General features: G+C 41.6%; 2 long non-coding RNA genes across 4 annotated transcripts; both read left to right on the top strand.

The window, feature by feature from the left end:
- Positions 1-925: 925 nt before the first annotated feature.
- On the top strand, positions 926-6,859 carry LOC114017461 (uncharacterized). The gene is made up of 3 exons (XR_008734218.1): positions 926-1,509; positions 3,194-3,373; positions 5,960-6,859. It is a non-coding gene; the product is annotated as an uncharacterized LOC114017461 (long non-coding RNA).
- A 132-nt stretch (positions 6,860-6,991) lies between these two features.
- LOC114017460 (uncharacterized) lies at positions 6,992-23,971 on the top strand. Of its 3 annotated transcripts, none has more exons than XR_008734303.1 (4): positions 6,992-14,838; positions 19,693-19,854; positions 20,723-20,877; positions 21,014-23,971. It is a non-coding gene; the product is annotated as an uncharacterized LOC114017460 (long non-coding RNA). The 3 variants fall into 3 exon arrangements; XR_008734304.1 differs by having other exon boundaries at positions 19,693-20,877; positions 21,014-21,850; positions 23,061-23,971; XR_008734302.1 differs by having other exon boundaries at positions 19,693-20,877.
- The last annotated feature ends 809 nt before the right edge of the window (positions 23,972-24,780 follow it).

The following is a 24,780-nucleotide window of genomic DNA, read 5'->3' as shown; positions in this document are numbered from 1 at the left end:
AATTGCCTCGGGCTTAGCAGAGGGTGAGGTGGTTGTCTGAGCGGCTTAAAATGAACCGCATTACTCAGCTGTGTTACAGTAGTCATTTCCTATTTCGTTCTCCCAAGGCTTATGCAAGGCTGCTCCAGAAAGTGCCAAGTTTCTGCCAAGGCAGGCAGCGAGAGCTCCAGGATGTCTCCGCAGCCAAAGCCAACGCAGGTTGAGGGCAATCCCCCTCCGGAGCTGCATCTGGTGGTGTCAGACCAAGGGAGAGAGGACACAGCCACGGCCATCTAGTGAAGTCACCTCCGATGTGACTAAATGCATGCAGGGTTCAGACCATTCAGGGATGCACGTGGAGCCCTGCAATTGCTCCTGAAATCAGCGGGCACTTACTGTAAACATCACTGAAATACAGTCCCAGATGTCTCATACTGGAATTTTTGAAGCTGAAGATACCTGAAAGTTACAGGACACTTCAGGAAAGGTAAGCTGGAGAGGGCAGTGCTTTTTGAAGCACAGCAATACTTAAGTATGACAAATACTATAGAAGTGCTAATGCTGTTTGGCAATTTCCTGGAAGGTCTGTGGAGTGGAAATTCAGTTCATTAACTGGTGTTGGTACCTCCAGAAGTCATTTCAAATTGTTTTCCTGAAATAAGACTTGAACCCAGATGGCAGAGGTGAACCTGCTTCTCTAGCCTCCAACAAGAGATGTTATAGGTTCAGAAACAATATTTATATTCCCAAATCTCAATCTCTGTCTCTCTTTTTTAAGCTTATTAAAATTAAAAGCATGACCTGCCACATCACATTACATCAAAACATGATGTAACTTCTTAATTTAAAAAAAAAGTTTTAATTTATGATGTTGTATTATGCCACAAAAAGCTTTTGTTTTCCCCAGAGAAACTATAAATTTTTTACAGCGACTGTTTATCCAGTATCTTTGGCAGACTGAAACAGTGAGCGTTGGCAAAAAGCAGATATTTAACAGCTACTGACGAACAGCTTATGAATCACCAGGCTTGAATCCTGGCACACATCTCCCTGTAGGTACCTTACTGAAATCACCCATCTTCCCTTCACCTCCTTCTAACTGCTGTAACATTGAGTAACTGACTGATCCTGAACCACTAAACTTGATCTACTTTATCCTTGCAAGCCTTTATATTTTTGGGGGAAAGCACTCTTGCTGTAACGGTGTCACTGCAGTAACATTCCAGAAGCAGTGTCCAATATGGATTTCCCAGATTTCGAACAGCCCAGGAAAACACTTTTCATTACAGCAACATTTGGCATTTATATGTTTTTCATTTACAGATGTAAAAGGGCTTTGCAAAATGGTTTTACCTATATGGTTACATAGGTGGGGGAACTGAGGCACGAGCAATAGATGGTATCGGTAGAGCCAAGAATAAGCTGGTCCAGGTCTGCTCCACTGGTCCATGTATCTTCCAGATGATGAATTCCTGTTTGGCTTATTGTTTTACATGCTTCTGCGAGGCAAACTGGACTACCCTAGGACAGGTAAGGCGGTATGTTTGTTGGCCTGGGTCTCTCACAGTCTGCTTACTTGTCTGGTGCTTTTTCTTGGGTCTGCTCTGGCTGAAGCAAAGGAAGTTTAATGGAACTTGAGAACAAGGACTACTTGTCCGAACAGGGCTTTTTAAGCCCTTGGTTTCTAAACAATTGCTTTATAGGGTGGACCATGTACCATAAATCTATACCATAGGGGTATGGTCATATTGGCTTAACTGTCTTACTAAGACTGGACTTATTTCTCATACAACTGATAAAAGTCATAATGCTGTCAGTCCCTGGTATACTAGCTGTACTCAACTTTTACTGCTTCCTAGTTCCATGATCCATAGTGCACATATGGGGTATAAAGCCTTCTTAAAATCATAGCCCCTTAACTAAAAGCTTTTTCTGGGAGACAGTGTGGTTTGAATTATATTGAGGACCCCAAACAGCAATTGCTCTTGGGCCACTGCCTTTGAAATAGATCTATTTTAGGTGGATATTCCTCTTTCGAAAGGGAACTTCTAACCCTATTTATGAGCCTCACTGCTCGTACCAAATAATGTAACAGGGGAGTGAAAGCTCCCTCAGTATTTTTGATATAAACACACAACGATGATCTTCGTCACATGCAATGTGTCGGGTGAAAAGGGGACAGGTTTTTTTCACCATGGTGTAGCTGTCGCTTTGGGTGCCCTAGTGAGAGCCAAACCACAAGGCTACAACCCATTTTTCATGAAAAACCTGGAATACTGTCTGTTCTATCTCAATGTTGACTAGGGGAAAGTTCTAACTTCAAAACCTGTCCATGGGTCAGGAAACCATTTCTGACACCATTTCTAGTATCAAGCACCTTCCCCATTAGCACCTTTTTTCCCAGTGAAAGACTGGCAAATTAACCTGGATTGGGTTTACATGAGAACAAATCTTCAGTATGGTTCCGTACGTGGTGTGCAAACAACTGCACCACCAAAACTGTCAGAGCACCGAGTCTGAAATGAGCTGGGGGCTGCTTAAAATACGGTCGTCAACCCACACCTAAAATGCATTTGTGACGCTACAGCCTAAGAGAGGATGGTTGGCCAGTGAGAGGGAAGGGAAGAGGTCTCAGGTGAAAATGCTGGATGCAGCTGAGCTAAAAAACTCTGAACTCCCTTGCGAATATGGAAGGAATTGAATGAAATCTCCTCTTGACGTGACATAGGAGGTTTCAAGTTTTATGGCATCTTACATTATTGTTTAAATCTGTTTCAGGCAAGAAACATACTTTTTAAGGTCAGGAATACAGATTTGTTAGATGCTAAGACACCTGAAAAGCAAGAATACTGGTTGTAGAATGAATATTTTACAGAGTAATTATTTAAATATATTCAAGTATGAACATCTTTAGATCCTAAATTTAGTATTCCTTAAAAACATAATCTTACAATAAAACCTAGCCCATCCTCACATTGTTCGTAACATTCCAATCTTCTGTTTGAACTAGTTGTTTTGAAAAGTTGTGTCTTGGTTGTTTATTTCAAGTGCCCCACTGATATTTTTGCCCCAGACTTTAATTTCTGGCATAACACTTGCACATATGTTGATGATGATATACGTCTGAAGTTCTCAAAACACGATCGCATACTACGGCTGGTGTGTGAACCACTCAGATGTGATGTGCAGAGGCAGCTCCCTGTTTCCTACATAGATCCCTTGCCTGGGAGGTGGGTTGAGTGCCTGCCTGGGGCATACAGCAGCAATCCAGCGACTGCAAGGTTGTTCGGCAGCTCCACTCAGGACCAGCCCGCGCAGTGAGCCTTCAGGGACCAGGAGCAATATTGTCCTGGAGAGATCTGACTTGAAAGACATTGATGAGTCAAGGAGTTGGGTAAGTAGTTAAGATGTAAGTAGTTGGGAGGTCTAAAGATGCTGCTGGAAGGAGGAGGGTTGTATTAAAATACAGCACATGTGAGAAAGGAAGGGATAGACACATGCCCTCGTCTCTACATGTGCCTTGGAAGTTAATAAAAAATCAGCAAGCAGTAGCAGTTGCTATTGTAACCTTCTGAGCAAACTGAATTTGGGGAACCTCGATATAACACAGATAAGAAATCCATTGGCTCCCCTGAATTACTGGATTGTAAACCACATTTTCAGTTAGGTTCTCCAAATCCCCACACCAATGTGAACTCAGATTTTAGGGTTCAACTATTTTGTTTAGGTACCATAAACAACTGGATCTCAGTTTTATGTCTGATTATACCTCTCGTACCTCTGAGCTTTATGCCTCATTGTACGGGCAAAACGGGCACCTGCAGAAACTTGAGCTGGCCTGCATTTGGCTGAAAACAACACAGATCAAATTTAACCACACCTGCCCTATACAAAATGAGTAGTAAATGGTTATTACATTGAAATAGAGATAGCCGCTATTATGTAAAGGTATCATTAAAGTACACAAAGATCTTTTGTTATTCATGGTATCACCAAGCTTCAATAAACAGCTTCAATTTTGCAATTAAGTTAGGGGTACTTTATTGTCAAGTATTGGCCATGCTATAATTGTTGACAACCATCCCTGGTCACCTGTCTTCCCACATGGTCTTTGGTGTGGGACTGAACCTTAGCTTCCTCAACCCTATCCAAGATTTTTATTCTGGATCTTCTGCTCTGCTAACCCAGCGGGCTTAAGTACAATGAAGGCAAGAACTGAATTTCCTCTGCGTGCATCATACAAGTTTCTTACTTTATATCGTGGCCAGTGGGACAAAAGCAGATGCAGTAGAAAGCTTTAGTCTGTCATGTGAGTGTTGTCTTGGAGGGACTTTATCAAATACTCCCAGAGCCCTTCCAGGTTTAAAGTACAACGCCACAAAATCATAGGAATAGAGACAGAAAAGAATGGGAGAGTCTGAAGAACAGGTCTGTTGGAAAGGGCGAGAGACTCTGTCCCTGCATTCCAGCTCACCCAGGCACTTGTAACTCATTAGGACAGCACTGAACACACAAATAACCACACGTGCAGCTCGGGCTGCCTTAAGTAGATCAACTCGGAGCTACTACTGCAGTATAATCATCAAAGGATTGGAAATATACCCGCACAGACCCAGCTCCTTTTTCCTCTCGCCCTCCTGGCTGGGAGGTTACATGGTACTGCCCACTGACAGTGAAGGTAGAAGGACCTGACCCGCAAAACTTCTGCTCTGTTTCTGGAGGCTTCAAAACTAGATGTATGGAGAAAACAAGGAGGAAAGGGCTATGAACTCTTAGAAACAGCAGTTGTGTGGAACTCATTATACACTGTTTTCCTAAGTGATATATGAGATTTATAAGGTATTAAAGGGAATTTAATCTCCTTAGGTGCCCTCGCTGCATCACTTTAAAGTAGGGTGTGCAAAGATGATGGGGATGGTGCAGGAGAGCTCCAAAACATTCATACCCTCAGTACTACCTCATGTCTTTCTTACCAGTAAGCCTACCTAATTTGTGAAAATCCAGCAGGCATTATATCCTTCGCAGCAGGTATTATACATGCACTCTTATATTTGCCGCTGTTAAATATAATGCTGGAGCCAGAGAATGATCACACACACTGTATTCGGACCCAGGTCTAGCTTCGGTATCCCCAGTTTTCTGGAAGTAGCACGTTAAGTCACAAAAGCAATTCTAGTCCCAGCCCTGCAGGGTATTTACCAAAGGTTTCCTTTCGGACCCTTGACTTATTTTTCCAATTTGTTTCCCTGTTATCATACCATCCACTAATCCAAACCGAATCTTCCCTAACAAAAAGGCCCTTTCTTATCAAGATTAAAAGCAGAATACTTTAAGTAATTTAGAATACAAATGTGCAATGAAATATCAGTCTGGGTGATGTTATGAGAAGAAAGAGTGTACAGTATGCTTTATGTGCTTTTAGCTGTTCTACCCTACACTGCAACATGTGCACCCACTCTTGTAACCTTTACTGCTGTGCAAAGATGATCTGTCATTTCTACAAAATATATATATATATTTTATTATTTTTTGCACTGAGGCAGCTTTGAATCCTTACTGCCCTCTAGAGAAATTCTGCTAGAAAAGCTCAAACTGACAGAGTCAGCAAAAAATAATTGCAGTCCTAATCTTAACTACACCAGCTGCGTGCAGTGTCGGTGACAAGATCTGTAGAAACAGAAAAGCACTTAAAGGACCCTTTTTCTCAAGCCTCTCACTATCATTGGGAGTTGTGGCCAGAGTCAAACACGTTTGTCCCATTCACTGCACAGGAAAGCTTGTCAAAAACTGAGTTTTCATTATCCATGGGTTTAAGCAAAAAAAGAAACAAAAACATTTTTTGTAAAGAAATTACAAGTGCAAAAGCTGCCTTGATTTCACATCAGCAGCATGCGATGCTTAGATTATTTAATCTACGTGTCTGTAACTGTATGAGTTACTTTGTCATTCTCACACTTCTGTCTCATATTAAACCTGTAAGCCTGATGACCGTGGATGGAACTAGCTGTGACTGAGTGCAAAAGCCTGGACTCGAGCAGCACGGCCGCGCAGGGCTTGAGCCAGTCCTCTGGAAGATGCTGAACTCCTGCACATGCAACTGAGCTCTCAGAGGTATAACTGACCGCTTGCGTCATTAATTGCTGCAAATCCAGGAGTATTTTTTAGCAAGATGTATTTGCCTAAGTCTGTAAAATCAAAGAATCAGAAGGCTTGGCAAAAAATCATGTGGTTTACAATGCCACGGGAGTATTACTTCATGTGGTTGGGCCAACAAAGAGAAAATGGCAATTGCGATGTTAGCAGTGAATGATAGCACAGTGCAGCTAAGAATACATTCAGCAAACTGAGATCCTATTTTTATACTGACAAAAAAGCGAAAAAATGTAAAATGTGTGTCTGTGTGTGTATATTTTTTTTCCAAAACAGCTGAATCCCACTATCCTGCAGAATCTTATTCATTTAACAGGCTGTCAGTGCAAGTTTCTTTACATAGCTCTGCCTTTTCATGCCTAATGGGGTTTGCCCTGAACCAGACAAAGCCTATTAAACATGGCAGAGAAACAGATGATGGGAGAGGCTACTGGAGCAGTGTTGGCTGCCCTCTAATGGCATGTGTGCCACGAGCACACACCTGAGCTCCCCAAGGACTCCTGCGAGGATGCCAGCAGACTATTGTCCCAGGATGCCTCCTATTCCCTGCGAGAGGAATGTTCATACCCTGAGCAAAAATGAAAATCTGGTGGTGTATATGCTGTTTTTCAGACCGCAGTGGCAGGACAGCGGTAGCCAGCGCAGCCCAGCGCCGTCCGCGCAGAGGGGAAGATGCGCAGTCGACAAAGCCACCAAACCGAAGGGCTGGCTGGCTCAGGAACAAAAATGTGTTGGGTGTGTGAGTACCAGGGGCTGTGCCCTGCAGCTGTCAACCAACAGCTATAAATGCTGGACAGCCTCAGCATTTCACTCCCTTTGATTCACGGGGGGGGGGGGGGGGGGGGGGGGGGGCAGAGGAATTCAAAAACTTTATGGGTTCAGATTGAGTTACAACTCCTAACTCGTAATGTGCGCCGAGCCAGAATTTTAGAACTGTTTATCTGATTTGAGTGTGTGTAAATATCAGTGTAGACAGGAATAAGCTGGGCACTTAATCTGCGAGTCTACTGAATAATTGTAGAACTGTATATATAGAAGAACATAACCCTCTACACCTGAGAGTGCAAACTTGGAATTGTCACACAGAGACAAAAAGCAGCAATTATTATTATTATTATTATCGCTGGTTTGTTACAGTAGTAGTAAGGGACTCAGTGCACCCCTCTCTATAGCCAGCCTGTCTTATATTCTAAATAAATAAGGGCTAAAAAGGAAATCAAGGTTTCAGTAATGAATTATTCTGCCCAGTCTCTAAGCAGCTCAGGAACAGTGCTTCAAACTGAACCCACAGCTTCTGCATCTCAGACTCTTCCCTCATTCCTTGAACCTTTGATGTCCTTTCATGTTCTCTGTTACTTACAACGTTTCACTCGCTATATTGGTTAAAATCTCCACTTGAATCAGGGAGTAAAGAAACAGCTGAAATTTTATTCACTTCTAGAACAAATTATTCAAACTTTTCTGAAACTTGAAAAAGGTTCTGCTTAGTTTGAAGCAAAGTTGCAGTCAGAGTTTTACTTCATCTGAACCCTATCTTACTCCATGAATTTATTTATTGTAATTTCTATTGATTCTTTCTGCTCTTCTCCATTGAGTAATCTGGAGGTCTGCAAAGGATGGATTAAGACTTTGAGCTAACAGGCAATTTTAGGCATTTAGGCATTTTGATTTATTTTTCCAGTATGTTTACTCTGAAGTGAAGCTTTGTTTGCTCCCTGAATAGCGACCATCATTCTGATTTTGTTATTGCTGCTTAAAAATTGTTTCTGAAGATCCCACACGTTTTCCCCAGTGCATTGATGATCTGTGGGTAAGCATTGATACAGAGATCAAATAAATGCTAGTTCAGAAAGCAAAATTACCATTCCAAAAGACTGTCCTGCTTGTATCAATTTAGTAAGCTCAGATTTAAGAAGACATTCTCCAGGGCAATGCTCACCTGCACGTGCATGAGTTTTAGTGAAGCCCATGGGAATGGAACAGCACTATCTGGTTCCACTTAAGAAGAAAGTCCATGTCTGGGGGAGGAGGACACAATATCTTTGTGTCTTCAAGACCAAACACTGATTTTTTCAAATTGTTCACAATTACTCAACTTTGTGTTGGCCGGCACAAGGATGGAAAGGGGGATTGTAACAGGTGGTGGCTGCTGTTGGAATAGATGTGATGAGGGTATTGCCTACCTCCCACTTGTCTGACCAGCGCATGCTCATGGACAGAGTATGATTTGCAACCAACTTAGTGCTGTGGTCTCCTGGATCCATTAGCACACCTCTTAGCCTGCTGAAAGGGGAATAACAGTGCCAGATTTCTGCTTGACCTGGCAACAAAATCGGAAGCAAATCCTTTTTTTCTTTTCTGAACCTGAGCAAGTGGCTGTTTGACAGGGTCTCCTTTCTTCTTGTACAGTCCAGAGAGAGCAGCGAGCTTTACAAAGAAAAGGTGACACGAGTGAACGGGCAGTGGTTGCTTCTCACTGCAATGTAGCTGAAGCAGGTACAGGGAATGCAAAGCTCTGATACTTTCTGTGCTGGAAGAAATACTCCAAATATTCTGATTTCTAGTTAATTTTTCTGCCTTTGTATTTGCTCTGTGGAAGGAGAACCTGCAATGGATGAATTTTACCAAGGAACCAACATCATGGAGGCATTTGAACGTGCATCTCCATGGCTGGTGAGTGCCTTACCTACCGTTGGTTCTGAGGTTTATTTTGCTTTTGAACATAAAATCTCCTTGAAACTCAAGAAATCGTCCTGACAAACACTAATTCAAAACTGATACGTTTCCACACAATAAATTGGTTTACATAATCAGTAATTTCCAGGGAAAACCTGTTCAGGCAAAAAAGTACGCAGGTATCTCTATTAATTGACCTAATCCTCCACTGCTGGTGATAACTCAGCACGTGTTAGATAAGGCCTGCTCAGCTCATTAAAAGGACAAACTATCCACAGAGGAGCTTTGGTTTGTGACCATTATCTGTCTGAGCGATTCATCCTCTACTGCACCATCCTGTCAATAGCCAACTGTTTGGCTTGCATGTTTCTTTTTAAATATTTTCTCACCTTTTCATTAGTCAATTTTCATCTTCCCCGAAAACTTTCCTAACCCAGTTAACAGAGGAAACAGCAATCTGGTAGCTTGTTGGCAAATCAGGTAACTTTTCTGTGGTAATTCTTACTGATCTTCAAAGAGCAGGGTACCCTGCCATTGGTTTCCCAGCACAACTGAATTTCTCACTAATCTCATCCCTGGCCCATTTCAAACAGATGTTTGCATTTATGTCAGATACGCACTAAATTGGATACTTTGGGGTGGAGTCCAACACCAGCAAATTTTCTTCTGACAGTTGTCAGTTGCATTATTCAAACCAGCCTAATGCTGTATGGCTTCATGCACAAAAATGTAAAATGCTGATAATATCCATTCCCTTTCTTCTGTATCTTTGTCTTTCTCCATTATTATAATTCTGTCCTCTAGCTTTTTTCTCTGCTGAGCTTTCAGGGACCTTCCTAATCACCATTAGACACAGTGGGAGAACGGGTGGCAGCGGCGTGGGTAAAAGGCTGTACTGCATCATCTTCATGAGTGACGGCACAACCCAAGCAGCAAACATAGCTCACTCACTCTGGGGAAAAACTATTTTATTTTAGATATAGATGTATTTATATTTATGTGCATATGCTTGTATGCATCAAATATTAATTTCTTTTATTCTAATTTTCTCTCATTTGCATCTCTCCCTGTGCCTCATCATTCTGGGGCTGGGGTGGCTTTGCACAAGCGTTGCCTTTGAGGTGGCACAGAGCAATATCGTCCCGGCAAAGAAACTGTGTCTGCAGGAGGCCCAGTTCTCACTCTCTTCCTCCCTGGCCCAGGGTGACCGGACTGGGCTGCTGCCCACATGTCACCCCATGTGCCAGCCAGCCAGCGCTGCAAAGCGCTTGGATTCATGTTCCCCAGTGTAGAGGAGCCAGCCTCCGATGCGGATGGTGCCCTGCGCCCCTGAGCATGCCAGGCTGCACGGCCGTGCCAGGCGGGTTGAAGCCCACACAGGCAGTCACAAGGAGGTGTCTTGCAAGAACCTCATGCAGATGAGAGCAAACCTGGGAGCACACCCTGACCCAGGCCACGAACCAAGACCATGATCCCAAAGAGGTGATGTCCAAGCCTAGATATTAGATGTGACACAAACCACATCTGATTATTAGCCCCTATAATTTGTAACAAATCTCTCCATTCTTTTTGATCTGTATATGAGGTCCTTTATGTCCTTAACCAGGGAAAAAATCACCTTGCCTCCCTCCATGCTATATTGGAGGCCACCAGGTTAATTCCATGCTATATGCATGGATAAAAAGGAGGATAAGAAGAAAGAGTAGGTCATGCAGTGGCAAAGGTTGAGAGGCTCTGCTTTAAACACTTTATGGGAAATTGTAAAACTTCTAAACAACTTAATAGATTAACTTCCCCTTTCAGTGGCATCAGTAAAACTGAATTATCATCCTCACATTTAACTGATGCCTACACCCAATACTCATCCATCAGGGATCATTTAGTGATAAAGCAATCAATCCTGCCATGGTGCAGAGGGGACAAACTATGCAAGATACCATCACCAAATATCCTTTCCACCCCAAAGCATTCTCTGAGTCTTTGTCAATGAAAGTGCATTTGTCTAGTCTTATCTGCTGCTGTATACGTGGAATACAAAGGAAAAAAGTAAAATATGCGTTTGATGTACATGTGCAGGTGCCAGACGTATTATCAACCCAAGGAGGACTGCCTTTTTTCCAGGAACTGAACACAGCACCTGAAAACCAACCACTGCACCACTACCTCAGGTACCAAATTAATAGAAACAAAAGCAAACATGAAGCTGCCTTAAAATAATGCTGTGACATGTGAAGGATTTGAGGGAACAATGAGAGATAAAGTTGAAAAAATGCGTTTCTGCCTTATCCTTATTTTAAAAAATCTTCTGTGACTTAAGCCAGAATCTCTAAAATTCTGGTCATCTTTTCATCATCAGAGCAGGCAAAGTATGCTTCCCTTTTTTTGACTCCTCACCAGTAACATTTTTGGGTTTGATGTTTGCCTTTCTGATACATTAAAGAGTTAGATATGTATTGAGATTACAGCTCAAAAATAATTGGGAAAAGTTTTATAATTATTTTAATCAGCAAGTGTGGTTTATTAAGGTATGTATAATGTGTACAACTCTATCATTTGAACAAATAACTTTAAAATATTTTTTTACTCAAAATATCCCAACTCTAAGCAAGAAATTGTCTATTTCTACTACAAAACAGGTAGATTCTTAGTAATAGGAAACATGTATAACTTATTTTCTAAAACAGAGGTGTTTGATTTTCATGCTAACTGTAGTAACATTTCGGTATTATTTGACTATAAGGTAAAAAAATCAGAGTAAGTTTATTTCTCAGCCAGATATGAACTGTACTAAGACCAAACTCCTTGGACATTTTGTGAATGATAGCATGGCTACTGGAGCAAAAGGAAACATTTCCCCGCTGCTGCTTAGGAGTTGGGATTTTCATCAACAAACAGGTTCAGGCTAAATTAAGAGGTTCAGTGTAGCAGGGTTCTTCAAAGGCTTTGTAGTTGTTCAACTCCAATTAAAAGTCAATTGAATTGGACACGTAATTCCCATTTGTGTCTATGAAAATCTCTCTTCTATAATGTACAGTGTTACAATTCTGGGCTGAAAAAACATGTACACAGAAATGTGTAAAGAATGCAACGCATGTACTTGTTTTGAGGGGTACGGAAAATAACAGCTTTTATATCAAATGCTTAGCATTTACACAAATAACCAGATAAAAGTAAATCAAGATCTTAATATCTGCATTGATGTATGTGATCTAGCACCCAAGAATTCATATGATTTTTATGTGTTCTATATTGTGTGCCAAAGGGAGCTATAAGTAGCTCATGGAGGATAGCCAGTACAATACGGACCTGCTGGTGACACAGAACTGAGTATCTTTTTAAGGGAATTAACAGGGGCAGCAACCGTAGTGGGGCTCCAAAGTGATGACAATAGAAAATTCTTCGGGGAAGATAGTCTGACTCTGCAAAAAGTTACTGACATATGTAGGACAGTAGAAACAGCCCAAGAGCAAATGCAAACCCTATCTAAAGATCATGTGGTGAAATGTATCAGAAGGAATTACAGGAGATGAAAATGCAAAGGTAAAATGTAAGGCAGAATTGTGTGCCGCCTGCTGCAGAGAAAACTGACACACCGCAGCAATCTGGCCGGGAAGAAGCCAACAGTGTCAGAATTACAGGGGACACTGGAAGGGCCAGAACCTGATATCCAGTCATCAATACTTTTGAATTCATATTTAAATCAGGTTCAAGTGATCAGACCAAAACCCACCCTGGAGGATTTTGATTTTGAGAGAGATTCACAAGTGGAAGGACTTTTATTTCTTGCTTCTGACTTGGATGTGAGTGAAAGTTGCCAGCAGCAGCAGCCGCTCCCTGCAAGCTCCTGTCGTTTGGGGCTGAAATACTGTCAGAAATGTTCTTGGACTTTCAATTTCCCTGGCTAGTGCTGAGCAGACCAAGCTGCCAGTCTGTGCACCTAAAGCAGAATCCAGCAACCCTAATACAAACTTCAGGCTTGTAAATCAGTTAAAGCACCTGGTGACCACTGTGTTTCTCTCAGCATCCTCTGCTGAGTCGATCTGGTGTTAAATACCACGTCCACCAAAGAGCTGCTAATAGGAAGCGACCCACCAAGAAAGCAGTAGTCCCCCCACCCTGCCTGTGGTCATGCAAAGTTCCTGAAGGTTCCTTCTTCAGTGGTTTTGACTGGTTTTATGGAACCTGCGGATAAACTGTCATTAAAGAGACTGTCCAGGCTCTGAGAACACAATAGTAACTATAAGGAAAATGAAAACCCATCCTCGAGGTGTGACTCTGTTGAGCACCATTTGGTCAGCAGCAGTTTCAGACGCTAAAAGCATGAACAAAAAGTCAGCCCCACTGCCTAAGAACTATTCCTGCAAGCTTGAAGTCTGGCTTTACCCGGGCGGTGTTAAGCAATAAAAAGCTCCTGCTATCAGTATGCTGATCACTCATTTTATAGAGGACACTAACCAGCACTTCTCTATAGAGTAAATACAAGAAGCATTTCTTAATTTGGCTAAGCAGTCACTGGCTGAGCAGGATTTCTGCCAAGAATTTGTAAACAATGTAAAGGAAGCTGAAGAAACAGAAACTTGCCCAGTAACATAAAATGTGGTGTAATATGCACACATTCTCTGCGTGGACAAACAGGGTGGCACAGAGCAATAAGGAAATCAGTGAAAACCTCACAGTTCACACAAACTGTGTGAGAGAGAAGCATGCGGAGATGAGGAAAATCATTTCTGCATGGCATCAGGCAAGAACGGAAAGGCTCACCACTTTCCTCAGCCGCAGGGATTCGTTACCTGGGTGCAGCCTGGATGCTCACCCGAAGCAAACCAAATGTAATTTTGGGCGCTGTGGAGCTCAAGGCCTATCCTCATTGTGCAGGGGGTTGCACTTTACCTAAAAAGAGACAAGGCAGGAGGAATGTGAAGGAAGACACGGAGCCCAGAGGGAACCCCAGGAGCCTCCCACAGCTCCTGAGCTTGCTCCAGCTCTGTGCGGCCGAGGGCACACCTGCGAGCCACACACCCAGTTTACACCCAGCCCCTTGTGACTCCTGTGGTCACCAAAGTGCGAGCGGTATCTGGATGCACAGGCTGTCATAAAATCTTATTCCAATACATCTTTCTCCAGGCATCTCGTTTCTTAAATAGTCCCCCCGGCCCCTGTGGAAACCTTTCTGAGATCGACTTTTCAATATTTTTAACAGTATTAGAAGCGACTTCTTGCCTCTGTGCATACAAATGATTGTAACTATCCCTGTTTATCACTGTGACACATATGCGCACTAATTAGATATTCTTTTATACATCCAAATCCCAACTCTTTTGAAAATCAGAGCCTCCGCTAAGCTCCTCGAAATGGCTTCTTCCTCCCAGAGAACGCTCTCAAAGCACACCCATCCCACCACGAGGAAAGGGTGATGCTAAGGGTGCAAACCAATGAATGCTGATGAAGAAAGCCAAAACAAAACAAGCTTTTGAGGCGTAGTGATTTCTAAATATAAAGTGAGGCTGCAGACTGTATTTTTACAACTAAGTAAATGAAACAGTGGGCAGAAGACCCCAGGTGCATGTCTTCCATGCGAATGATCTTTGTGCTGTGTTACACACAGCCGAGAGAGCTAAAAAGGCACAGGGGCTGCCCAATGCCCCGGACTTCGGCTCCTCGGGACCCGGCAGAGGACCTCAAGGATGAAACACGCAGCAGCTGCTGCATCGCTGGCAGGCAGCGTGCCCCTGCTCGCCTGTGCTTGTGGGGAAGCTGCAGCCTCTATTCACCCCACACGCTCTGGCAGCAGGAGCCAAGAACGATGAGAATGATTAAAGACCTTCTAGGAGAAATACTAGGCTGGTCTTTCTCTCTGCCATGCCAGTTTGTGCACTTGGGACTTGACGTGCTTCACAAGAAAGCATTGGAGTGACCTTCAGCAGGTGCTCCAGACCCTCAAAGGGTTCAAGGTGCCACCATAACAGCCTGCAAGGCACTTCCATTCCTCAGGTAGCCCTGGGAACTGATCCGCATCAACAACTATTAATAGAGGTAAGGCTTAACGTGCAAATTTTCAAAACACCTTAGGGCCAGGTTCTATATGTTTATTACAATGAACTTGAGATTTCCATAAGCACTATGTTTCTATTTAATTAAATAAGTGAGAGCCAGCTTTTTCAAAGTGCTTCACAGATCCCACCCCACTGTGATACCGCTGCTGAGCTCTTCTGGGAATCTGGCTGCAAGGGCGTGTGTCAAGTCCCTGGAAAATCTAGCTCACTCAGATCTGGCAGGCTGATTTTGAAACAGTATCTGGAAATCCATTTGCAACATTTGTAATAAATATCCATTTGCATATACAAAAGCTGACTTTTGGCATGTATAAAATTTTCTTATAGCTTTCCTTTGAAAATCTGATCCAGACTGTCTAGACAAGGCAAAACTCTCATTTGTGCTTAATATTTTATAATTTATTATTTTGCTTTCCTTTCTGATTAGTTTGGAAATGTCCCTTAGGAAAGATGTAGTGATAGGAGGATGTAGTTTTATAGGCTACTCATATAATCCCACTGCTCTGGTCATACATACCCTTGAAGTTTGCTTTAAAGCTTACACACATAAACCCAGCCTCGTAAATCTAATTCTACCTACTGGCATGCACTTTCAGACATCCACAGTTCATCCAAACACACACCTATGCATTTGCTTTTTATTTCTTCCTATGCTTTTTTTTTTTTTTCCAATAGTAGCATTGTAAATTTTTAAGCAGATGAACATTGTAGAGCTAAAAGAAATTGAAACGTGCCATGTATTTGGTAAGCAAGCAAAGACACTGTGGCAAGACAGAGACACCTTTAGAAGGGTATGCCTCTCTCTTTCTCTCTCTCGCTCTTACTCAAAATACAGCTTTTACAAATATGACATCTTAAAATTAAAATGTTTGTTCTGAAAGTAATAGCCAAGATCATAGAATATTTATGTGGTCATTAATATTTGAATTTTGAATAATGCATACTTATGTATTTCCACAAAAGAATGCAATGCGTGTTTTATACCAAAGTCATATTATTTTCCCTGTAACAAGTACAGAAGCAGCTTTATTTGCATTACTCACTTGCAGGTATGTAATATCAGATTACACCGTTAATTCTCTTTGTTTCCTGGAAATATCTGTGTCAGGCTTTTTCACTTTGCATACATAGGAGGTCCATATTCATAACAGTCTGTTTTAAATGCAGGAAAGTTCTGTGCACTTAGCTGTTAATTTTGAAACAGCTTCTCTTAATTCATTCTGTTTCATTTGTTACTAATTCTATCTGCTTCTTACGAAAAGTTTTGGCTCTAGGAAATCTAAGCCACATCCTACCACTTCATCAGTAACGGTATAGCTATGCGCAAGGACACACAGCTGCATATCAAATAGCGCTTCCATGCGCTGCCATTCACCATCACTCTTCGGGATGCTGATGAATGTGCTGACAGACAAAGGCTAATTGGCAGACTGTATGGAGTCAGTTTTTGATGACACAGGAGAAATAATAGGAGACAGAGCAGGTAACAAAGAAAGTTTAGAGGGAATAATAACAGAGATAAAGACAGAAAGGATTTCAGGCGAGGAGAGCGCACAGCCTGAAATACAGCAGGAGGGAACTGAAGACCCCAAGAAATGCACAAAAGCATGAAAAAGGGAAAAGGTAAAGGGGAGCTAACCCTGTACTTACTGCTGTTACAGCACAGAAAACGTCTCTGATAGGAAACCAGGTTTGGGATGACACTTTCAAAACTGTGAGCTGGTTCGCTGAAATGTTTGCTTAGGGTTTATGAACCTACTAAGCAAATGTGAACCCATTTTCGTAAGAGCCTGGACTTGATAGATATTTTGTATTTCAGACGGGGGGATCAGCATGCAGCCATTTCACCTAATTTTCACCTTGAGGTTTGGGTGCAGACACACCCATTTCAGATGCAAGCATTTGTTAAAATATTTTGCTGGGCATTCATTGGCAAGCATAATTACAGTACGTCATTTATGACCACCAATGTGTTCATGGTTTTTGGTGAGGCTACTTGCAAATGGACAGTTCTGAGCATGCGGACACGGAGTTAATTTGAAGACAACCCAGATTTCACACTTGTTCATGCTGTCTCTTACTATGGGTTTCTATAGCACTCAGCTGCAGGATAGCTGATCAGGTCTTTGAGCACAACTGTAAAGCTTAAAACCTGAAGAAGGGATTTTATGTGAAAACCATCTGAGGAAGATGATGCAAAGTAAAACAAATCCACTAAATCATCCACGGCCAGTTCTTCTTTAATCGCAACTGATTGGTAAAGGATTTCCTATACTTAACTCTAATTAAAAGAAGATTGACAACCTCAAGTGCATTCTTCCATCAGAAATCTTGCATGTATTTCCAAAGAGCTGAATTTTGAGCCTTAGAAAATGCATTTGAAATATTGGCTAACATAAATCACCTTTTATCCACTATTCTCAGTAAAACTGCACAAGTTGAGAATACAGATCCATGTTTCTAAAATATTTGCGTAAGTGCTTATTAGCAGAAACGTGGGGAAGGTTTCCTTGCTCGATCAACTAATGGATGTAACTGACTGAAGAAGAACATGTGCATTTAAATTAGTTGAGCCTGCAGCTGAAATCTTTTGCCTCAGTTTTTAAAGGGAGCCAGAGTGCTTGGCATCATCTTCCCCAGGATAATCCCACTGAGCCAAACAGACTGTGGCCAGACAAAGCGTCTGCACGGCCGACTGTGAGCTTCCATCAAGGATTGAGATATCTCCCTGATCTAAACTCCAGTTATAAATAACTGCAGGTGAAATATTCACCCATAATTATTGTTTTCCTCACAAAAAAAAAAAAAAAAAAAAAAAAAGTTGGCATTTGATCTTTTCCTTTCTCTTGTTTTTATTATAAAGCACAAACACGAAAAATATACCATCACACTCTGCACTGTGCACAGAGACTTTTTACCCTTTAAGCCTCCAAAGAAATACCAGGCCCAAGCAAATGACCCAATTACTGTGTCCCCATTCAGTGTGTCCCAGGTCAGTGTGCAGATATATGCATAAAGGCAATAGCAGCTTTGGGAAATAATCTTCTTGATTATAAAACAGCCATATACATGTTCTCCTGTGTGTAAATACATGACACTCCCCAAAATACAACCACGCGGTATTGCTGATTAGGTATCAGAACGGAGGAGGTGGATGTATATACGTTTAAGGAGGATTTTTAGGAGCCATTTTCTCCTAAATCACACATAACATCGGTCAGTGGGAGTTAGCCTTTTAAAAACTGACCTTTTCAACACAGAGAATGTCTTTAAGTTGGGTATTTTGTCAGTAACTTACTCCAGAGGTAGCTGAATAACACTCTCTGATAAACGGAACAAATACAATCCACGTATTTACTTTTATTTTTCCGGTGCCCATAATTTTGGGGGTTAGTGTTCAAAGATGAGCATTTATTACCACACTGAGGTAATGAAGAAGACATGTCTTTTTCCTCTTCTCTTGGCATACAAATTGGATTTCTAAAAATTCACTGTAGTAATCACAAAATGCTGCTGCAAAGAATTACTTGATAAAACCTTTTGAGATTTCAGCCTACCTCGTCCCTTTGTTTCATAACTAGAAGGAGTATAATGAATGCAAAAACTCTGTGAATAGAGCTCAGCAGGGCCTACTTTTTTCTCATGACTCCTGTGATTATAATAATTTGATTTTATAGGTGTCTATCCTAAGACCCCAGCTAGGGAGCAATCTTTACTGAGTCATGAACTTTCACATCATTAAATCTCTCTACATTTATTTTAAACATATCAAAAGTGTCAAATAACTTTAGATCTAATAAATTTTATTTGCATTGGGTAAAATGAAGTTTAGCCACTTGGGAAAATCAATGAAATAGTTTCTTTAGCACTCGGGAAGGTAGTTGGGCTCTGGAGCCTGCATGATTCCACCCCTGCAGCAGTACAGCCCATCTCCTGTACGGGCCAGGACACATGTTTACAAGGACAGGAATCTGAGTAATTTCCTACCAGTCTGAAGGGAATATTAAACTCTTCTGTCAGTTGGATGTATATTATTTACGTCCCTTTTTTTATTGTTGTTGTTGTTGTTGATTTCAAAAATATTTCTTTGTTGGTTCAACGCTGACTCCCGATAGAAAGTGATGAAATGCCCAATATGTTAAAAAACCTTATCACTAAATCAGAAGCAGAACTATAAATTTTGGCTTTTGAAACTGAACTGACTGTTGAGGATCATTTTGCTCCTGAAATATTACAGCAGTGATCAATTTGCTGTAAAATTAAGCAGTTTAGCTCTGCAATCTATAGATGGAAAACATGTTGTTCTTGAGCAAAGTTTATGCCCTGCCCAAGGGATAAATTAAATTTTATGGATAAGACATGCATTATTATATGCTTATCTGTTTAACATATCATTCTTTTCCACATCAGTATTATAAATATTTTTAATCATACATTTGATCTCTTGTGCATATAGTGATATGGTAATTCCCCCTGCCCCCCTCAAAAAATACGACCAAACACAGTTAATTCATCACAGAACAGGGGAGAATATTCTAATCTTCCTAAGAAATATGTTGAAGATTGAAGCAGAGGCACTTAAAATTGGGGCTACTTTGCAATCATTCAGTGGAATAAAATTTTCCTGAAGGAAGGGGTGGAGTTACATTACCCATTTTTATTATGGTTGTTATTATTGAATATTTATATTACAACTCTCTAATCAAAACTGGGGGCTGCAGGCCAAGACAATCCAGTTACAAAACTTAGGGAAAGCAGTAAAATATATGCATTTAATAAACTTGTTACTGGTTTTGTAATTTTCTGCTGATTTTCCTTGAATTCTATAAACTAGACTTGAAGCTCTCAGACTGACCATCACCCTGGCTTTCAAACACTGGGCAGCCTAGAAGTCCCAACAGAAATGGATCTTTAAAGGAAAAAGAAAGAAGAGTGAGAAGCTGAGAATCCTTTGCCTTTCATATATGAGAGACAGCACAGAGAAGACCCTTAAGAGGTTTGTAGGAAAAGGAGACCAAAGAGTCCTGATGCAGTACCGAATAAAATCATAGGTACCTGTTCAACATTCACAATATGTGACACTTTAGTGTCCAAATTAGAAACGGATGAATTCCACTTGCTCATGTTTACTATCAGCCACATCACTGAATATATTTTAAAAATGGCAGTGTTTTAAGAACAGAGTTGGAGTGAAGGTGCACAAGTTGGGAGAGTCAGTCATCCCCAGTATCTTTTTGTTTGGTTGGTTTTTGGCTTCTGTTAAAGCAGATTAAAAGGGGTAAGCTCAAACCCTTAATTATGAGTTAATTCATCTGGTCAGTCTGAATGGGAAAAGTAAACAGCAAAGATGTAGATAGATGTCTTAATTTGGATATTTGCTCACCAGTTGCCTTCAGCATCTGTCATTTATACTTAATGTTGTCCATCGTGAATACTCCATGTTATACTACGTTTTATGTGAAACCTCTCCCCATATGCCATTTTTACTTGAGATACATACAAATTCCACTAATTTCATTTGGAACTGTGCAACTTAATTCTTTACTCAGCTTTGAAAACCTAAAGCGTGGGTCCTTGTAACATTATCTTCATGGCTGACAGCCCTTTCCTGCTCTCGCCGCCCACTTGCTTCCTTTCAGTCACACAGATCATCAGTCTTCTAGTTTTTGGTGACACGGGTATCACTGACATATTATTTCTAGTCACCTTAATCTGCAGTTCTTTCTTTCTTTTTATTTTCTGTAGCATATGCTTCCATCGTTTTTCTTATCAGACACAACTGTTTTATACAAGCACTTTTTAGCCCATATTTTAGGCTGCCTGTGATACATTTCCTTGTGAATAACCTTTTCCCAGTTTTATAGAATGAGAAGTTTAAGGTGAATATCCTAAAATAAAAAAAGGAGAAAAAAACCCCACACCTTCCTTCAAGGTGAGATCTATTCCACTGCAGAGAATGTGCTGGATGATGCACTGCACGGGACAATCCTGCCTTGCCAGGAAGATGTACACAGTAGAGGTAACTCACCTTCCTCACTGGGGTGCTGTGAGGATTAATCGGTGAATGTATTACAGTCCTTGGAAGTTGTTAAAAAGCTACAGAATTGCTAAACAATATCATTGTTTCATTGTATCCTCACACTTTATATTCAAAGGTGAGTGGTTTTGAGGAGACAATGCAGCTGTGTCTCTTATTATCCACGTTCTCCATCACAGCAAGGAAGTTCTGCATATGCACGTTTATCTCAAGAGTATTCTGCCAAAATGTAATTGCTGCAGGTGTATAAATGGGCTGTCTTCTCAGGCCTTTTGGTAAGCTTTAATTCTATTTTTATAAAATCCCTTCTAAAATATTGCTCTCTGGGGCAGGCCCTGTCTGTATGATCTGTGTTTGTACAGCTCAGTGGGATCTTGATCTGTGACTCAGTGTCCTGGATGCTAGCAGACAAAAATAAAACAAAAATATATAAAAATGTTACTCACTAAGCCAAAGTTTCTACCAGGCAAAAGATTCAAGTCCTAGACTTAATAAAGTAAATACCAAGAAATTCTGACTAGTGTTTGTGAGGGATGTAGTGCTGATATGAAATCATGCTCTGGCAACTGATTTGTAACCAATTTATGAGCACAGGTTGTTACCTGCACACTAAGGGGAGGTTATTGTACATCTGGATTTTAAGACTCTGCAGAACAGTTGCAATGATCATACATAAATGGAAACTATTTGAAAAATGAGCATATAATGAAATAGCATTCTCCAGATGAGCACTCCAGAGGCAATGCCTGGGGTAGACATAACTGAATAATGTTCATCTAAGGCAATGTGATAAAACTGTTTTGTACGTTGAAGATCTAGAGAAGAGAACGCTGAAATGTTAGAGAGGCTTCTGAGGAGGACAAGGAGGTGGACAGTCCCTGTGCTCTAGCATGGAAGGAGGCTCTTCAACTGGTCTGTGAGAAGCAGCACTATTTGGGAGACACTTGTGTATCAGGTAAGGTAAACATGTATTCATACACAGAGTGTTTTTAAGAGGTAATTTCTCTAACTGGACAAGTGTGAGCGTTGAATCTCTGGTTACTAATTTTATAGCCTCTGAAGAGATTAAAAATTCCCCATCTACTCAGATCTGTTAAATCTCTGTTAACACAACTCACGTTCTAGTCTGAAGATGGGAGGATAGCGTGAGCCATCCTGAATGAGATGACAACTGAGGCCAAAGCTCTGAGAAATCTGCACCCAGAGGCACCAGGAGACCCATGACATACCAGATAATGTGAGATGGGGTTTATGTCCTGTCTTACAAAACAGCCATTATAACTTTCTGCAACATGTATGGAATTTTGCATTTTTAAAAGCCATCCTACGTGAACTACTTCATCTTCTAACTCCTGAGGAATGTGTGGTAGGCACCGTGGGCAAGCATGAATGATTGTAGCAGGATATTAACACTTTGGTTCCATGCACTGAATACAATGACAATTTCCCACTGTCTTCACTGGAAAGTGGAATGACTCCCCAGACGGGAAGCAGAATACATTCATATTCTTCCTTGTCTCTTGGAGAAGAACAAGACAAAGGAGGTGGTTCCAGGACTCCAATATCTCACACAACTCAACTACACCTGATTATTATTTGCTTCTCACAACCTGAAAAGAAACCCACTACCAGATTTGTCTGTCTCAGCCCTGCTGAAGCTGAATACTTTCATACATATGTATGGATAGCTTAAGTTTTTATGAGCATAATTTGGGCTTTTCAAAATAGTGACACAATAACAAAGCAAAATTGAGACATGCATGTAATTTGAATACTGATTTGGTTTTATCTCTTCCTGGTGCTGGCACTTTTGATGCTGCTCTTTTCCATTCCATCTTCTTTCTGTTCTTATTTCCCAATGAATGGAATTAGTTGTGAGTGCATTTGCTGCTTCTACCAACCAAATATGAAACCTGAAGAAATATGTATCTATGACCTCCCTAAGAGTTTTGGACAGTTACTCATTTACTGCTATCTCTTGAGTTTTCTATCGATTACTTAAAGACACATTCCTGCTCCTCTTGTCAAATAGGAAAATGAGCACTGTCAGATGGTTATTGCCATTTTTTGTGGTATTTTCAATACCCTAAGCCCTTATTTTTATTTACAGCAATGCAGCATTTCAAGGAGGTTACTGAAAAGAATGCCTTTTGATTGTATTTCAGGTCAAATACCCTCAGTGAGCTGTTTGCATCAATTCACAGACACAGGGCAGGATTCCCAGTGCTCTCCTGGAGCGTGTGGAAGGAACTCCACCAGCCGTCCTGGGGGTCACAATAGTCACAGTCACGTCTGCCTCTGCTGCTGGATCATCTTGCAAGTTTAGAGTCATTAAAAGGTAGTCTATGGTAGAGAACTAGGTATGATAAAACTCTGCCATGTCTCCTCACTCTTTTTTGAGGTTTATGAGTAGCAGGCAAAACCCCAGACCTGTCACACCTATGCAACGGCACAGAGGTGCCTCGCATGCAGCGGCAGGCAGATCCAAACAGTTTAGCATTGTGGAGAATCTGGTCCTAAAATCTATCCATAAAAAGTAGTCGCTTAATAATTTCAGAAAGAAAACTAAAAATGCTTAGGGGCAATCTATGAACAGAAAAAGGGGGTTAAATTCACCTAATAAATTATTTGCAGACTGAATAATTCATGGAAAATCCAGGGTGCATTTAGAAGGGTTTGATTTGGTATGTCAGCCTCCTCTGGAGAGTGAAGCTACCTCAAAAACTCTGCATATTCTAAGGTATCATTTTGGGCATGTTACCACAGCAGAATTTCTGTCTGGAACCAGATGCGTGGTTCAAGTTTCCTGTCCCTGACACCAGCCACTACCTTAAAATAGAGAGAAAACTGCAAGAAAAATCTTACAACTGGTCTATTCTGTCACTATCTAACATTTGCCCAGGTGGCCAAGGCGGCCAGCAGCAGCCCGGCTCGTGTCCCAGACGGTGTGGCCAGCAGGGCCAGGGCAGGGACTGTCCCCCAGCACTTGGCACTGGTGCGGCCGCACCATGAATCCTGTGTTCAGTGCCGGGCCCCTCACTGCCAGAGGGACACGGAGGGGCTGGAGCGTGTCCAGGGCCGGGAACGGGGCTGGGGAAGGGGCTGGGGGGTGGCTGGGGGAGCTGGGGGGCTCAGCCTGGAGAGGAGGGGGCTCGGGGGGACCTGATCGCTCCCTACAGCTGCCCGGCGGGGGCTGTAGGCAGGTGGGGGTCGGTCTCTGCTCCCAGGTATCAAGTGATGGGACAAGAGGAAACAGCTTCAAGTTGTGCCAGGGGAGGTTTGGATTGGATATTAGGAAAAATGTCTTCACTGAAAGGGTGGTCATGCAGGAGCTTGCATTGGACAGGGTCAAGCACTGGAACAGGCTGCCCAGATTGGTGTGGAATCATCAACCCTGGAGGTATTTAAAAAATGCGTAGATGCAGTGCTTAGGGACATGGCTGAGTGATGGACTTGGCAGTCCTGGGTTAACAGTTGGACTTGATCTCAAAGGTCTTTTCCAACCTAAATGATTCCATGATTCTATGAAGCTTCTTGCATTGGGCAGACATGGGAATAAAGGGTTTCCTTCATAACTGCATTCCCAACCTAGCAGATATTTCCGTATGTTTGAACTTTCATAATGTGAGCAGAGATTTGCTCACTTCTTTAAAGTTAAGCAGATGTATAGACCAAGTGCAAAAGTGCATGTGTGTATCATTTACTGGTCGCCTTATCATCTGAAGAATTATTATTTCAGGGACAGACAGACTTAAAATTACTCATTTATAAATGTAAATAAACATCTAAGACCTTTTTGAAAGCTGTTAAACATTTGGGTTCATCCTGTGGCAAAGAGTCAAATTCAGCACAAGCACTGAGTTTACTTTAACTTCGGGTAAAATT

This window comes from Falco cherrug, chromosome 10 (genome assembly GCF_023634085.1).
Source record: "Falco cherrug isolate bFalChe1 chromosome 10, bFalChe1.pri, whole genome shotgun sequence".
Classification (NCBI taxonomy): Eukaryota; Metazoa; Chordata; class Aves; order Falconiformes; family Falconidae; genus Falco; species Falco cherrug.
The sequence above is the reverse complement of the archived record's forward strand: the minus strand, read 5'-3'. Positions and strand labels throughout refer to the sequence as shown.